The 18,757-nt window shown below is 35.8% G+C and overlaps 1 protein-coding gene across 1 annotated transcript in view; it reads right to left on the bottom strand.

The window, feature by feature from the left end:
* Nucleotides 1-11,959, bottom strand: part of LOC133528844 (putative metabolite transport protein HI_1104) — a 59,548-nt gene extending 47,589 nt beyond the window's left edge. The window contains exon 1 of the mRNA XM_061866328.1: nucleotides 11,776-11,959. The gene's annotated coding sequence lies outside the window, so the exon portion shown is untranslated. The remainder of the gene's footprint in view (nucleotides 1-11,775) is intronic.
* Nucleotides 11,960-18,757: the final 6,798 nt, after the last annotated feature.

Below are 18,757 nucleotides of genomic sequence, written 5' to 3'. Positions count from 1 at the left end.
CCCAAAGCCCTGTCACGCCACCTAGTGAAGTAAAATACACAACTTCGCCTGCGATTTACGCTAGTGCACGCCGTCGTTGCACTCCGCTTAAAGAAATCAAAATTTCGAGTTCGTCGCTGCAGAGTTAAGTGCAAACCAGACAAGAAAGTGACTTTCTACCCAGTGCGTCTATGGAATGTATGTAGCTGTGGAAAGAGCACAGGATTATCCAAATTAGCCAAAATCATCACGTGGCCATCACCAACAGGAGCTGCTGGATCACGTAAGTTGTAAATGCTCAAATCCGCCGCTACAAATGATTTTATAATCTCATCCTCCGAAGGTAACTCACATAAAGCACTAAATACATGTTACATTGCAAACTTTACCATTGTTTTTATCCAATTAAAACACTGGTCCATCAGGTTCATCTATTATTCATACAGTTCACTAAATAACTATAATTTGCATAAACCTCTGTACATGCGTAGTCACGGAACAAGGATCAGCTCAACTAAATGCACATTAATCTTTATTGAACATAGGCCGATTCTGTTTTGGTAATTTAATTAGATTTCGATTTTATTTTAACACGAACTTCAGTCATGTCATAGGAGCCCGATTCAAATTTAACAACTGTTACGGTTTCCGTTAACGACCTTGAAGATCTCGCTCGCTCTGATTGGTGCATGCGAAATTAAGTGAAGGTCGTGCGTGAGATGTGCAATCACCAACACAATAATCAAGGTCGTCTCAAAACTAGATCATAACCGTAAGAAGTTGTTGAATCTGAATCGGGTTCCGGGTCAGTAGTATTGTCAAATACTGGTTTAGTAGCCACGTGTTCGGAATGGTATTGAAATAATTCTGACTCATAATCCGTATATATATACTTAGATACTTAAATACTTTGTAAGTTTAATACTCGAGAAACTGGGTTGTATTATTATTATTAGACGTACAAATAGTGCTCGATTGAAGATTCGGTGTCGGCAGGTTTTGAATTCTAATTAGTCTTTCTTATTAGAATAGGCGTGACCTGAGATGCATTTGACCGATATTTTTTCCAATTGCATGAATTAAGAAAGGCCACCGACAAGTTTTTCAATGGTTTCCATCGAAACCGAGTCTAAACCGGACCGGTTTCGGTAAAAAACTCGGTTTCGGTCGGACACTATTCATAAACGAGCTAGTCTTCAATATTAAAACCAACCTCTGCCCGAGACTTGAACACATAACTACAATAAAATATTTACATCAAAAAATTAAAGAAGGATTGCGTAACGTTCCAATGATTTCCTGTTTTGAAATTGGTCGTTGACATGACCGGTACAGACATTTTATTTGACTTTAAATGATACACACAATACACACAATGACACACATCATTGCCATGCGTATGCGATTTATAGCGACACTATCCCAGGACCAAATAAATTATTGCCATGTCAACAAAAATATTTTTTTTGTTCTTATATTTTAATTGATAAATTTTGGTTCTTTCCGATGGAAAATTACTAAAAATATTTTTTACAATGTTTGTATTTTTTACAATGCTAGGAAAATCGCTAAATTATGAATAGTGAATAGCATTGCCGTATATGGCAAGGCAGTGAAATTAGGAAGCAAACTTTATGCAATGAAACTATTTTTTTACCACACCAACTGGTAAAGGCCCTCTTGATTGTTCAAAAACTAATGAGAAAGTTGTATTTTATCCACATGTGGGGTAAAGTAATCAGATGCAAATTTTGAGTTGTTTCCTAATGTTAGCTGGTAGAATTGACTTTTAAATGATGATTTTGAATGATACATTTTTTATTACATTCAGTTGAATTTGATTAGGTTTGATTCTTTTGGTATTTCATAGTTAGTATTTTCCTCGCGTTGGTGTCGTGAAAAATTTTTTGTTTCACTCGGAGGCAAAGTTTGTTTAACCCTCGTGCCTTGAAACCCTCGCAACGCTCAAGATTTCACTTCTGGAACCACTCGCTACGCTCGTGGTTCAATTTTGGAATCTTTCGCTTGCTCGGGTATCGATATTAGCACGAGCGGTTAAACAACAACTTTGCCCCCTTGTAAAACAAATAACTATTTCCTTCGTTTGTGACGTGTGAGAACCGAGAAATCAAAAATTGACATCTAAAACTCAAGAACAGAGCCTAAATATGATGTAATTATGTGGAATTTCGTTCCTGACCATATCTTCACACGCTTATTCAATTATGTAAGCGTGTATAATTAAAGAGCCTCGTTAATAATTCAAATAAAAAATATAACATACCATATCGGGCTAGCGGCTTAGTTAGCACAAAAAATGAAACATATCAAGTATGTTTTTTTATTAACATGCTTAAAATAGCTATAAATAATACATACATAGGAACGACCACCTCCTTGACTAGTTTAAAAAAAATATTTTAGACCATATGCCCTGTGAATAAGGTTTAAAATAAGACTTCTCTCTTCGTCTAGTCTACTGCTAAAACAGTAAGAACAATGAATGCGCTTGCGACCCTGAACTTCACGCGAACTGGTTCAGTCAGTGAAAGGAGAGGATGGCGTTATGCAACTATGTGTTCTTTAAATTAATATTTTTTTAATTTTACTACTTTTGTATCTGATATAATATACCAAATAGGTGTCCCTGCCCTGCCTACGGAACTTGAGGTCCCGGGTTCGAATCCTGGTAAGACCATTTATTTTGTGTTTGTTAGGAATATTTGTTCCTGAGTTATGGATATTTTCTATGTATTTAAGAATAAATAAAAATAAATAAATAAATATTATAGGACATTATCACACAAATTGACTAAGTCCCACAGTAAGCTATATAAGGCGTACGTAGGGTACGTAGACAACGATATATATAATATATAAATATTTATAAATACTTAAATACATAGAAAACACTCATGACTCAGGAACAAATATCCATGCTCATCACACGAATAAATGCCCTTACCAGGATTTGAACCCGGGACCATCAGCTTCGTAGGCAGGGTCAGGGTAGGGGGGGGGGGGGATAAGAATGTATTTATCAACTTATGAATATATAGGGTCGCCTAGTACCCATAGTACAAATTTGTATAGTTTGTGGCTATGTCGATCTGTGTAAGATTATCCCCAAATATTAAATATATTTATTTATATGTCGGAAAACGGCTGAAACGCTCACAATTCCCGACATATATTTATATCAAGCACGTCAAATTGTAACATTTTAAATTACTTTAGTTTCCACAAAATAGGTAAGAGGTTTAATCGTAAAAACCAAAAGCAATTAAGCTAATAGGACTATGGAAAAAAACCTGTCGATCTAATAATCAAATAGAGGCAATTTAAAGTAGTTTTTTTCGAAGTACCTAAATCAAGTCATGATTGTAATTGATTTTTACGTTTATCCTCAGTTTAAATTGAAGCAGTAATTTGCTGGAGTTTATTTTTAAATGCAAAACAATTGTCACGCAACGCAAGTCAGACTTCCCGCTGATTATCAAATTATCTTCATTTGTGGCCTGGTGTCTGGTAAAAACTAATCATAGTTAATTACATGCTGATAAATACAATAATTGGGTTAGTTTACGAAGGAATTAATCATTAAAATCGAACAGTTTGACATTGACATATTCGCAAGCGTGTGCGTAACTTTTTTGATATACACACTCACATGCACATCTCGCTTGTACTTGCATATTACTTCAGCCGTGTTTTACGTATCAAGCGACGACGTACGGGCATATTCTGATTTTAATAACAGGATGTCAATTAGATCTTGATTAGTTATGGATCTGATCTGTTAGTGTCAACTTTCTTCAACCATAAACGTCACTTTTGACACTAACAGATCAGATCCGTAACTAATCAAGATATAATTCATAACCTGTTATAAATTAAGCTCTTTATTTACAATAACAATATACATAATGGATATATACAGAGGATTACTATAACTAGCTTAAATCTAAAATAGTTATTAAAATCAGTCGCGAACGCGAATGGTCCGAGAGCTGGTAGACTGGTAGGCTGGTATTTAGATTAAGTATTTGACTAACTAACTAACTGCTTTGGCTCAGCGATCCAAAAAGAATCTTGGCCTCCGAAACGAGAGAACGCCACCTGTCCCGCTCCAGCGCGGTTTCCTGCCATGAATTGGCATTCAGCCGACGCAGGTCCGCCTCCACGACATCACACCAGCGGTACCTGGGGCGCCCGATCGGACGACGGCCGGTTGGTCGCCCCAAGTACGTTTCCTTGACTACGCGATCCTTCCCCATTCTGAGTAGGTGACCGAGCCAGCGAAGTCTGTGGGATTTAGTTACGCCTATGATATTGGGCTCAGCCACCAACTCTTCGATCAGATCTTCTTTGAGTATTTGAGGCAAGCTTAAAATTTGCCTGATACTTCCTCCTATCAAACCCTAACTCAGCGCTGCAAGTCTGGCGGCGGGGTAGTGGGGCTAAATCAACCCTTAGATTTTAAAGAATTTTTATGGGCCCAAAAATATTCTTGAGGTAATCTGTAATTTCTACAAGCAAAAATTCAATATTTAAATAGCTATAAAAAATAACCCAGACCATTTGATCGTGTCTTTAAGCTTGCCAGACGCGTGCAAAATAATTTTTCAGATAATTAAAAAAAAATGATCAAGGCAATTTGTATTTAAAAAAAAAAAAAAAAGAAATATCTTAATAGTCATAAAAAGAAGCCAGACCCTTTGGTCGGGACTTTTTAGACGCTCTAGAAAGTTACGTATAGCGTGCGAACGCAAAATTCAGTTTATTTGTTTCTATAAATGTATGCGTTACAAAGTTATTTTTGTAGTGTAGTAAATTAAAGGTACGCTAGGTGATTGTGAGTATAATATACTCACATTGCATATCGTCTGGCAGGTAGAAAATCGCGACCAAATGGTCTGGCTTATTTTTTAATTACTATTTCGATATTCAATTTTTACTTAGTAGAAATTACACATTGCCTCAAGAACATTGGGCTCAAAAAAATCTTTACAGATATAAGGGTTGATTTAGCCCCGCTTCCCCGCACCCAGACTTGCAGTGCTGGGTTAGGCTATGATAGGAGAAGTATCAGCAAATTTTCAGCTCGCCTCAAGTACGGTCACATCTGAAAATATAGATATGGACGATATAGTGCCAACATATGTATACACCTTTATATATGGGCAATAACGTCGCGTATCCATATTTTCAGGACTTTGTTCGTATCGATATTTTCAAACGTGACTATACCTACTTCAAACGTCTACCAGCTCTCTATCTAGAAGCGGTGCGATGCGACGCGATTTCGACGCGATGCGCCGCGTCCTATACTCTGTGTCTTTAGGTATTGAAATAAAAGTAAACAAACAATTTGTACATATTTCGGCTAATTATATTATAACATTTATCGGTTAACCAACCAAATACAACCAATAGGCGAGGGATTCCGACTCGTACGCGAAGCTGCTATAAGGCTACTACTGCATAAAACCGTCCACGGAATATCGTTACGGATATTGACCTGGCGCGCACGCAGCTTGCCGGACGCACGCCCTCAAGGACTAGGGTTTGTGTAGGCACAGTACAGGCTATTAAGGGTTTGAGAGCCACTGTACTACCTTGATATTTAAGTTTTAAGGTTAGGTTAGGACATGGACACTAGAATCTACAAAATGGTCAGGGCCAGCAGGGAACATCAGGGCAAACCTAAAAAAAATTGAAGGGAGACATCATCTCAGTAGCAGGCACATATTGGTTAGAGACAGCCCAAGATATACGAATGCAGAAAGTGTGAGAAGGCTTTTACCCAAACAGGATCCACATAAGAATGTTTTTTTCAAATGTACCTGTGTTGTGGAAATAAAAAGCAATTTTATTATTATATTATTATTCTTACCCATTCAGAAAGGCCATCTTTATTCTTTGAAATTTGTGATTAATAACGAAATATGATAACGAAAAATAAAAACTCCCTGTAAAATGCAACTTAGGCATTTACAGGGAGTTTTTATTTTTCGTTTTAAGTTGAAAAAAACATTATCCCGCCATTTTCATAGGCATTTATTAACTCCAATTACACTAATATTTATATTAAATTGTAAGCAATTTATCAATTTAATTAACTTAATATTCACACGAAAATAATGCAATTAGATATGTAAAATTTTAAACAAGACCCAAATAATTAAAAAAGGAAGTCATATTTCAACGTGTTCCATACCCCCTGCGTAAAGTTTGGTATTAAAAAATAAATACTACATTAGATTATTTTTAAGCGAAACGTATATACCTAGAATATATTATGCTGAAGCGATCGACATCAAAATCAGTGATTTATTACGATTTAGTTAGTAGAAACCGTTTTCTCCCGAAATGCAATTGTAACGTTATTTCGTTAGGATCGTACAGCTCTTCTTCCCTCTCAATATTTAACATGCAATCTTGTACATTGTGGATTTGTGCAACATGTACACCTAATAGTAGCTAGAGTGATGCATGATACGATAAACGATAATAGGGTGTTATTCACTTAATTTACAATATCCGTAGGATGGGAATTCCTAACACATCGGTTAGCAAATACGAGGAAAACAGGTGACAATGTTGTAAAGAATGCCGCCACAACTAGGCAATCGATTACTTAATGCTGATTATTAAATAATTGCTTTTGTAGTCACTCGATTATAGTGACTTGTGACTTGGACGCATCACGATCATGAATTCATGACATTAATTTCGTTGTTGAATATTACGTGGGTCAACACAATTAATGTGGAGTAAATATAGGCAGCGTGCATGAACTGTAGGAGGCAGCACAGGAGCCGTCAGATTTTTGGCGCGAGGCGTAAATGTGATGTTTCTTGTTCCGATTTAGCCCACAAGATGGCAGAACCTACTATGCACAAGAAAACACGTGACGTGTACATGTGCATGTTTATGGTTCCGATTCAGGCCACAAGATGGCAGACCCTCCAACGCGCACCGTCCCTATAGGTGCCTATAGCATCGACTAGTCGCCGGCAAGCTCGGCCGAATTTCATCTTCCCATACAAACGGAGTTTCGTTCTCTTTTTAAAACTACGTGTTGGATTGTAATAAAACTTTGCACATACAATGACATGAGGTATATCTAGTCCTGTAATTAGTTTATATAGCTCCAGTTTATGGAACAAACGAAATAGAGCAAAAACAAGTATTATATGAAAAACTTAAATTCGCTGTATTTTTTTAACTATAGTATCTGAAGCTACATAAACTAATTACAGGACTAGATACAAGGTGCCCGTGAGCATTGCGAGACATTTTAACTAAGCATTCCTGGTAATATTTAGAAACTAAAATGTCATATAAAATTTTCTGGATTAGGTTAGTTTCAGAGATAATTAAATGTTTTTCGAAATCATTCTTTCGCCATAAGTCGGTACAAAACACATTTTTGACTGCGGTATTGCCACTTTGAGGTCTAGTCTGGATATACCTATTGATTGACATCGAAAAATTAAAAAAAATGTATCCGAGAGGCTACCCCCCAAATAAAAAAAAAACCTTTTAGTTAATTTTAGGTTATGTGTTTATCAATAAAAATTACGTTTTATGTAGGTACAGGAGTATTAAAAAAAAGCGAAAAAAGAACAAAAATTTTTTTTTTGTGAATCTCGCAAAAAATCATATAACATTTTTTGCTTCTGTTGCCATCAGGAATGCACCGTTAAAATCTCTCGCAATGCTCACGGGCACCTTGTATACCTTATCCTATTGTAAGTACAATGTTTTCATTTATGTTCAATGTTTTATTTTAGATTTAATTTAGTCATATTTTAGTTTTAGTTTACATTATTAATTGTAACAACTACTGACATTATTAAATAAAAAATTTACATATGTTTCAGAGCAATCTAGCTAGTCGTTTTAAAATGAGAGCGTAACTACGTTTGTATGAGAACTGCTCATTGGATGTGGTCCAGATGGAGAAACAGATTTAAGGTAAATGTGGGAAAGACCGTCTATCAGGTAAGACCTTTCGTCGCTTCTAACACTTGCGCTTGTACACATACTCTACTTATAGAAGATCGGTGAAACTCTTCCTTTCTGACTGTCTGAGCGAAGTACATATTCAAATACGCGTTTTATACCAAAAACGTTATATGGCGGTCTTTTCCACATGAACCTTGCTAAAATGTCCCCGTCACATAATTGCGCTTACGCACACACAGAGTCATTAACACTGTACAGTTCTTGTGGTTCACCAGTTGTTGGTCGTTAATAGCAGCCACTTTAAACAATTAATAAACAGCGGGCTATACCAATGTACAATTACAAGATGCTATTATGATATACAAGAATTGAAGAACGATGATATTGTCATTATAAAGACTGACGATAAATTTTCGCGTTTCTCATTATTATACCGTTTTTACAAGCTTTTATTCAACTTGCCCTGTTAGTATGTGTTATTTAGTGTGGATCAAATCTTGGCAACTAAATTTGACCCACATTCCGATTTCCGATTGAGGTGAAATTTTGCACACGTATGTACATAAATCAGATTATAGTGCAATATTATGATGGCATGGAGATGATCTGATGTTGGAGACAGAAGGTGGCCATGGGAACTCTATCATAAAACAACGCAACCTAATTATGTTTGTGGTTATTAGGGTTGTTTTAGGATGGTATTAGTTGCCTGTGAAAAGAAAAGTACAGTCAGCAATAAAGGTTTGAACCAAAAATGTTTTTTTTTTGCTTAAAACTTAGTTATAATTTAATTACAAATGTACAGTTTTCAGATTTTTCCCTGTATCTCTATGTATGTAGTATAAAGAACTTTTATTATTCAAGTAGGCATATTATAAGACGATATAACTTGCCAAATAATTAGTTCTAGGTTAACAAGTACCCTATAATTTATGATTCCCTTGAGAGTGTCAAAATAAACGTTTATTTGTGAAATAAAGGACCGTATCTTATTTTTACATCAACTTAGAAGTTTTATTTTTTCACAGCTTCAAGGGACTGACATTCGATACCTCTACGCGTTCCGGAGATAAAGGATCTTGACAGACAGACAGACGGTTAACAAAGTGATCCTATAAGGGTTCGTGTTTCCCTTTGAGGTACGGAATCCTAAAAACAGGCTATAATATTTTCAGGATTTTATCTTTAAGAATGGCGTCGCGTCGATCTAGTCAGTCGCTTATTCGCGATAAGTCCGCCTGTTATTACCTGGTTCTTTTTCCCGTTTTTTATTTGTAGTTTTACATGTATGTAAAATGTATAATAATTGTTGGTGCTATAAAGAATATTTACTTACTTACTTATTTACTTACAGTCTTTATTATTTCCTTATTAATACCAGGCAGACGAAGGTGCTACATAAAATAGGTCAGTAGGCTACCGCAAACGGAAAACTACCCGTCTTCATGGATTATTCAGAGTATCCAACAATGTATTCTAGGCTTTATTTATCGCTGTAATAATTGTTAGACAATAAAGGTTGAAAACTTTAAGTGGGCCAGTAAAAGCGGTCAAGGTGCATCCTTCACATTTTTTAAATTATAATTACATAATAAGAAAGATTTTTCACGTTAGAAAATTATAAATACATATTATAGGACATTATTACACAAATTGTCTAAGTCCCACAGTAAGCTCATTAAGGTTTGAGTTGTGGGTACGTAGACAACAATATATATAATATATAAATATTTATAAATACTTAAATACATAGAACACCCATGACTCACGAACAAATATCTATGTTCATCACACAAATAAATGCCCTTACCAGGATTTGAACCCGGGACCATCGGCTTCATAGGCAGGGTCACTACCCACTAAGCCAGACCGGTCGTCGCCATAATAGCGTATGAAACCCGCAAAGTATCTGTCATCCTCGAATACTTTTCCATATATATGGATATATCCAACAGGTCTTAAATATTTTTAAATTAGGAATAGAATATACTCGCAAGTATTTGAAACAGTGTGTCCTAAAAAAATGTACTTATCTAAAAATAATCATGGAGCAAATCTAAACTATGGTCCACAACTACAATGCATATATATTATGGTAGGGGAACCCGAGAAGGAGATTTTTGTAGTTACTCGAGTTTGTCAGATTAAGATATGAATGGGATCTTGTCACGCCGTGGAGTCTACCTTGGCCAATTTTAGCCATCATGTTGATCCGTTGGTTGGTGGGGGGTTAAAAAATCGTTAAGAATTTGTAGATTCGTTCATAATGGTCCTAGTTAAGAGGAATTCCTAGTTGCGATTTTTCTATACAAACGCTCTCTACTGTTTCCTTCCTGGATTTTTAACCTAGAGCAATGATTTTTTCAAATAAGTATGACTCTACACCTTACCTTAGTCAAAATATCTGGCTTGGCGGTTTCGTTACTATACGAAGTATCGTCTAGTATTGTATAATAAAAATAATAAATAGTTACTCCCATGTGACGGCAGTGAAACGGCCAAGCCATATATTTTGACTAAGGTGTAGTTAGTGAAGTTAGGGCTTGTAGAGTTAGAAAGCTTGGCTCTACAAGAGATCTGATAACTTTTTGACAGTGCGAGCTTTATGGTCTCTTCTTGGCAACATTTTACTTTAACCCATAAGACACATTACAAAAAATACTAAAAATAGATTAAATAACAAATTTAGCAGCTACACACATAATAAATGATTACAAAAATAAATTAATTATTAGCGGCACTAGGTAGAATAATTTAAGCAACTATTTATTTATTTAAGGTCAACGTTCTCGTTTTAGTTGAGAGCCTAAGGTGCAGTAAGTTCGTGTTCTTCTTTCTCACTGAGTGTAAGCGTGAGCAGGCAGGTTTTTTAATGTTTATTATTTGTATGTTGAAATAAAAAAAGTAATCAATACGTTCCCTCAAAAAGCATATTGCTGATTTTTAGCAGAAGATTTCATATTTTAAATGCGCCATTTAGACCTATGTTCGTGATTTTTATAGTCAAAAATTCAGGATTGCTCATTAAATTTATGGCAGCCGTACTCTGATCCAAAAAAGCACTGCGACATCTTCAAAATCCGTTTTCTGAACCTACTGCACCTTAACTACATGGGTAATTTTACTTATATTTAAACTTTTTTAGCCTGTACAATTGTACATAATCGATTTATCACTTTTTTTAATAATACATAACTAAATATTATAAGTCAACTTTACAAATACGAGTATCGTATCAACCCTACTTCTACAGCAAGCCCAATAAGTCTTGTGTTGTGGGTGTACTAAACGACGATATAATATATTGAAAACATCCATAACTTACGAACAAATATTTATATAATATATTTCTATTTATTAACACTTTATATAACCTTTAAATCTAAATCTAAAAATAAATAAAACTAATCTTAAAATAATTAATTAAAAACTATCCCTCAATTAACTAAACTAACTAAACTATCTAACAATTAGTTACATCACATAATAATATATACCTACAGATTTGTACGGAGCCCTCGGTGCGCGAGTCCGACTCGCACTTGGTCGGTTTTTTTTTTATTCCATCTAAGAGCGTTAGGGCGGTTAAAGACGAGCATACGCGTAAAGTAACGCACGTGTAAGCTCGTATCGCTGAAAAAATACGCTAGTCTGTAACCGCCCTTATTGGCACACAGGATCCGATTCGCACGTCGCTCCGATGTTTAGGCCAGACAACGCTATACGCGTATTATAGCGACATCCCGCTCGCATCCAGTGTACTAAGCGCCTACATGCTCAATTAAATCGAAATTCATTAATGAAAATCAACATCAAACTTACCTTTAATTAAAATTTTACACCAAAACACAAACACCGCACGCGCGTAATAATATTCGAATTACGAACTCGAATTTTAATTCGCTTCGTTTAAATTTCGAACCGTTGTCTGTTACTCTGCTGGCAACCTCTAAAGCGCGTTCATAGGTTGCAACAAGCGCGTGCGCCGTGTACGGTGGCGCGGCGGCGACTGAGCGATGGTGGCGGTGGATGATACCACCACCAACGAAGCTTTCAGCTCCGCCCGCCTAAGGGGTGATCAGGGTTTGCGGAAGCGGTGTGATAACCGCCTAAAGCCAGTCCAGACGGGAACATTTTTTTGCACACAACAAACAATTGTCTGATCATAACAGATGGTGCGTGGTGTGACCTTTCTGAAGTGAAATAGATGTGAGGTATACTAAAGAAAAGTGAAAAAAAAAAGTGCCTTTCAATCGGTTAATTGGTTAAGAGGTAACAGACAGACAGATCGAGTTTATTCGCATTTGTAATAGGTATTTATATATAATATAGGGATATTTAAAACCTTTTATATTTTCTAAGCTTAACGCAAGGTCTACAGCTACACTAGTATATACATTCAAATGCATAATTATCATCGGAGTCAGTACTGTCAATCATTAATTACTACTTTATTGACAGAGAGTTAGCCAAGGTCTCCATTTCAGCTAGGGCATAAACGCTTGCGTATGTCTGGATTTTCTTCTCTACAGTACCCCTAGTGTGATCGACATCATAACGTGACGAACGCGTTTGCGTTAAGTCTCATTTTGTATAGGATTTTGAGTTTCCAAAACGTCCCGCTTGGCGCGCTCTTTCTGAATCCAATACAAAATGAGACTAAACGCAAACGCGTACGTCACGTTTCGAAATCGAATTTATTTACACTAGGGGTACAGGTCGTATTTATCAAATTTTGTGAGCCGGTTCGGTAAATAGATAACATTTTCCTGTCGTTTCGTTTTTTGGTTAAAGTTCAAGTTGGCATACAGAACTTAAGCGCCAGTAGGGTCTATATTTTATTGGTTTATGGGTTATGGTTCGCGAGGTCTACGGTCTACTGTTCACAGTGCCACTAGTTGTTAATTTATTTTATTTATCATGAAGTATGAGGTGTGACTAAGCCTAGGTATGTATAGTTATAATAGCCAGGTGGTGATTTAATTACAGGGGTATTAATACTCCTGATTTACTTGTAAACATCGATAGTTACTTCATTTATTTACGTAACAGATCGTGAGTAAACAATATTTTATAATATTATAGTATCTTCCTTTTCCAGAAGCGACGTGGTAGAAAAAATAACTGACTCTTCAAAAATATTTGATATCTTTTTAATTTTATAGTTATCATCAGCATCTTCATATTATAAAATGATGTTTTTGAGACCAGAGCACGAGTTACTATAAAAATATTAATAATATATAACTATGAGTGTGCTTGTAATATTTCGGAGTTCCCTCGATGTCCATAGGATTTCCTCCTGCCGTTGGGATTGGGACCAACCTAGAAAACATACTTTAAAATAACAAAAAACTAATTCGGTTTAATAGTGAGCCCCAAATTTTTCAGAAATCAGAAATCATCGCATTTATTCGTGATAAACTATAACATACAAAAGTATAGCCAGTGTTAGTCGAACGTTAATTGCAATTAACAGACAGTTACAGTTCACGGTTAAATTTATAATGGTTACTGGTCAAAAAAATTTAATTGAAGTAACGTTTCGGCTAACAATAATAAATAAATAGTTTACCACGAATTGGTCCCGCCTCAGCATAAATGCTAACCCAAAAGTCAGCAGCAGCAATTTTTATATTGGCTTACAATTTATTAAAATATAAATTAACAAAGTCCACACTAAACTTTTAATTCAACTCAGACGTCAAAAAACCACTAACTGACTCACTTACTATAACAATTATTACGGAAAATTATATGAACTCCGTTCTGTTGAGTCCGAAAGGTCATGAAGTAGTAGGAAATATATAGTTTCTTCTTCGTTTAAACAGAAAGTCATTTGTTAATATAATGTTTCCATTGCGAAGATCTTGGAATCAATTCTCGTAATATCGCTAACCTTCAACGGTTATAAAAAATATAAGAAATCCTCAATTCAAGCCTCATTGGTACAGAAATCAGAAATCATAGCATTTATTCGTGATAAACTATGACATACAAAAGTATAACTACATAACAAAAGAAAGAAAACATAGAATAAATAAATAGTTTACCACGAAATGGTCCCGCCTCAGCATTAATGCCAACCCAAAAGTCAGCGCTGATCTTCCGGCGAGACCAACCTACCTACCTGGTACCTGGTGTTTCTAAAAATTCTGTTTAAGGAAAAAAATATAAAATATATATTTTTCCTTTATAATATTGTATTGTGCCCTATAAATGGATAAAGCACTAGATCATGCCCGCGACTTCGTTCGCTTAGGAATTACTTTTTAGAAAGCATTCTCTTGGGGGTTCATATTGGATTTTAATATTTTTGGAACATTTGGCATATATTTTGTGCAATAAAGTTTAAATAAATTAATTAATCATTAATGAACGTTCAATAGCGTTCTGAATTTTATTAAAGCGCCTCCCGTTTATGGTTCTGAATAAGATATAGAATACAATCTCGAAACAAGCATACTTTTTTTTTAATATCACGATCGATGGTGACAAGCAAGCGTGCGGTTTGATATTAAGCAGCTATCGTAGCCAATGAGCGCTTGCCGATTCTACAAGGTTACAAGGATTCATTCATCTTTCTCTGATTGAAAACGAAAGGCCTAATTAGATTGGATTTAGATGATTGGTTGCTGAATGTAGGCTCTTATTGCGTTGACAGTAGAAGGCTGGCTGATAGAAAGGGAATCCCCGTGCGTAGGGCCGTAAGTAAAGGTTTTACCTAGTAATATAAATGTTAATTAATTAATAAAAGTTAATGATTTAGGTACTTAGCGATCGATTGGATTCCCGGTACAGTTGGTTTACATTTAATTTACGTCATACTCAAGACAATAAATAAATATTAATTATAAATAAATATTTAGGCACAATCTTACACAGATCGACCTTGCCCCAAACTAAGCAAAGCTTGTACTATGGGTCCTAGGCAAAAATATAGATACGTATTCGAGTATAGATTAAATATATACTTATTTCCATAGAAAACATCCACGTCTCAGGAACAAATGTCTGTGTTCATCAGACAATTACATGACCTTACCGGTATTCGAACCCGGGCCCTTCGCTTCATAGGCAGGGTACCATCAGAACCTCTTTTAGTCGACTTCCAAAAAGGAAGAGGAATACAACGAAAAAATTAATAGTTCAAAATACACTAGAAAAACACGCTTATGATACGATATTCCATCATGGAATGCCAGTGCCTGTCTTCCGGCTTCATCATCAGACCTTGAAACCTAATCGTGGTCAAAGTTCATTACAAGACTTTTCTAACAAATCCAAAGTATCCAAACACAGCTATGATACGATGTTCCATCATGAAGTTCCAGTTCATATCTTCCGGCTCCATCATCAGATCAGTTTGACAGTACCATATTATTGTATTGTCATCAGAACTGCATACAGCTGCCAATTTTCATGACGCTACGATCCTTGGAAGATGGTTAAATTAGTTACCTTAGATTCCATTACATAGTTACATACAGGTCGACCTAATAAAAGCGTGTTAAATTAAAAAAAATACATGCGACTATGTAGCATTATAACTGTTTATCAGTTAATATTTTAGAAACACTTTTATCAGCAATTTGCAAGCAACCCGTAGCGTTAGCGAACATCTCTGTTCCGACTCGGGCATTTTGCTTACGTATGTCCGGATATTCTACTCTACAGGTCGCAATTCTTACCCTATTCTCATGAAATTTTGTGACCAGATTCTATGATTAAGAGGCTGTCAATACCTAAAGCGCGCACACTGTCTATTTGTATCGGAGTAAATGAGATAGCACTGTCGCATGTTACTGGGCCTGGACAAGGGAATAATAAGAAAAATATTCAAATAAAAAAAGTGGATTATTAGTGTAATATTTTACTCAACCACGGTTTAGATATAAATGCTTTGAAATTGTGATTTTAATTGCAGACCCATAAGTCAAAACAATAAAGACATAAAACCGTTTAATTGTGATTTTAAGACCAATCTTTGCAATTATTTTCTATCGAGCCGATTTCGTTCAATCATGTATCGAGTACAACCACGGTCTTTGAAATATAATTAATATGAACATATATTTTTCTTACTTGACTAAAACAAATAGTCTTTCTTAAAAAACTGTTTAAGTAACATCAATTTCAAGGACATCGGGTGTTGACAGCCTCTTAACTAGATTTTTTTGTCGATCCAGTTTTTGAAAAACTCTCAAAATGCTGATATTGGTATAAAGGACTTAAGCGCCAATACCGTCTATGCCGCTTAAGACCATTGTAAGTTCACTGTGATAACGAGTCAACAAACTAAGTATTTTCCACTTTTAATTTTTCTAAGCGAGGTCTACGGCTAAGCTAACAGAGCCAGGAGTTTAAAATAGGTATTTGGGAGAATCAACTTTTTAGCGTCACTCGTTGCCATGGTTACGATTAGTTGTCCAGGGGACAAAAGTTCATTGAAATACTGATTTTATGGTACTTAAATGTATTAAACTTGCGTTTTTGTGGTCGTTATAACTAATGTCCATAATGGGCCCCCTACTAAGCATGGTATTATAACGGCATACAACGTCTCTTCAAACAAACTGTGCCACTGTTGTCCCTTGGACAACGGGACAGGATAACAAAACAAAAAAAGTTGATTCACCCATTTACTTCTTTGTGACATACCGTGCGTCAATACCCAGACAAACGCATTTCCAGGAACAAATATTTAATTTATTCGCTCTCCGCAGAAAAACTAGTTATTGGAGCACTAAGTAAAAACTGTAATGCGTCCTCTGCGTTACCGTTCCATTGTGTTACAATGTCCGTGTTAATACAAAACGTGATGATTTCTGATTGGCTCTCCGGGTCTGTTTATTGAAGGATCACACGGTAGAATGGTACTTAATAGGAAATCGGGACCTAATAGTTAATTGTGAATATTATAATGTTATAATATAAAACCTTTTACACGTACAATTGTACTATTTATTAAAATACGAGTTTAAAAACGCTATTGAAGAACATATAACATCCTAAGACTTACACCGCTGGTGGCCTAGCGGTAAGAACGTGCGACTTTCAGTCTGGAGGACGCGGATTCAAAACCCTGGCTCGTACTAATGATTTTTTCGGAACTTAATATGTACGAAATATCATTTGATATTTACCAGTCGCTTTTTGGTGAATGAAAACATCGTGAGGAAACTGGACTAATACCATTAAGGCCTAGTTTACCTGTTAGCCTGTGGTTAAAAAGTAAATTCAGCGATAAAAGCTTTTACATGGTATTTTTTACTAGTAAATAAAAAAACAGTTACTTAAACACTTATTTAATTGTTTTGTTTATTAAAGTTTTATTGTGTACAATTGTTATGTCTATTTTATGTGCTTCATTGCATGATGACTTTTAAAACCGACAACTTATTTGTAATGCAAGCATAGAGAGGGGCCATATCTGTGTCTGTAACCATAAATCGAGAATAAACATCTACGGCGTCGCGTTTATAGCACTAGATTTCCATCAGGTTACCTAATTGAGCATTTTTTTCTACAGATAAGCAGAACACAAAAGCTCTGGTTACCTGCAAGGAATGTGTGACGCATCGCCACTGAAACACATGAAATTATCAGTGCCTTTTATACTGGTGACTCTGTGAGTTGTAAATTTCGCGTTAAGCTTAAAAAAGGCAAAAACAGAAAATACTTCCTTGAGTCATTATCACAGCGTACTCGCAATAGTCTTAAGTGCCAACTCCAATGGCACTTAAGTCCTTTGCCAATTTCCACCATTTTGAACATTTAAAAAAAATAGGCAAAGTGCGAGTCGGACTCGCGCACCGAGGGTTCCGTACAAACCTGTAGGTATATATTATTTTATGATGTAACAAAAAATTTACGGTTTTCGCATTTTTTCCTTTATGTGTGCTATAAGACGTTGCTTCCCACCAAATTTTAAGATTCTGAGTTCACGGGAAGTACCCTGTAGGTTTTGATTCCCTTGCGAATTTGCGGCACAAATTTGCGGCGGCTGTATCTTTTGATTGCGTTAGCTTAGAAGATTGATTTTTTCACGGATCCAAGGAACAGTAGAACTGAGTATTTGATATAAATTCTAGCTTGATACCTCCACGCGTTTCTGAGAAAAAGGGTCTTGACAGACAGACAGACGGACGGACAACAAAGTGATCCTATAAGGGTCCCGTTTTTTCCTTTCGAAGTACGGAACCCTAAAAAACGAAACGACAGACAAATTCTATTTAACTATTGTACCTGCTCACAAAATTTCACGCGAATCCGTTGAGAATTGCGACCTGTAGAGGAGAACATCCGGACATACGAAAGCAGATTGCCCGAGTCAATTAAGAAAATGTTCAATGTAGAATGAAGCCAAGTTGAAAATGGTTAAAGCTATGACAATAAGGAGCAGGGTCAGCATGAAGTACAGAACCGGTGCGGGTATTAGAGCAATAAGCGACAGGCATACCGCACGCGCTGGATTGTTATCACTACCGGAATTTATTGATCAGAACAGAGGCAGAGGAGACGATATATTGTATTTTTTTTATGATACAGGAGGCAAACGAGCAGACGGATCACCTGATGGTTATATATATATATATAGTACCTGGGCGACCGAGCTTAGCTCGGTTATAACTATTTATTATAATATGGTGGTGTATAGGTGATAATCTTAACTACATTTTTTTCTAAATTAAACTTGTCTAAAACAATAAAAATTAAAAAAATATATATACACTTGAACATATAAAAAAAAAAACAAAAGTAAGTCACCGGGCGGGATTCGAACCCGTAACACTCGTTTAGC

Source organism: Cydia pomonella, chromosome 20 (assembly GCF_033807575.1).
Source record: "Cydia pomonella isolate Wapato2018A chromosome 20, ilCydPomo1, whole genome shotgun sequence".
Lineage (NCBI taxonomy): Eukaryota > Metazoa > Arthropoda > Insecta > Lepidoptera > Tortricidae > Cydia > Cydia pomonella.
Note: the sequence above shows the minus strand (reverse complement) of the source record. Positions and strands in the feature narration are given on the sequence as shown.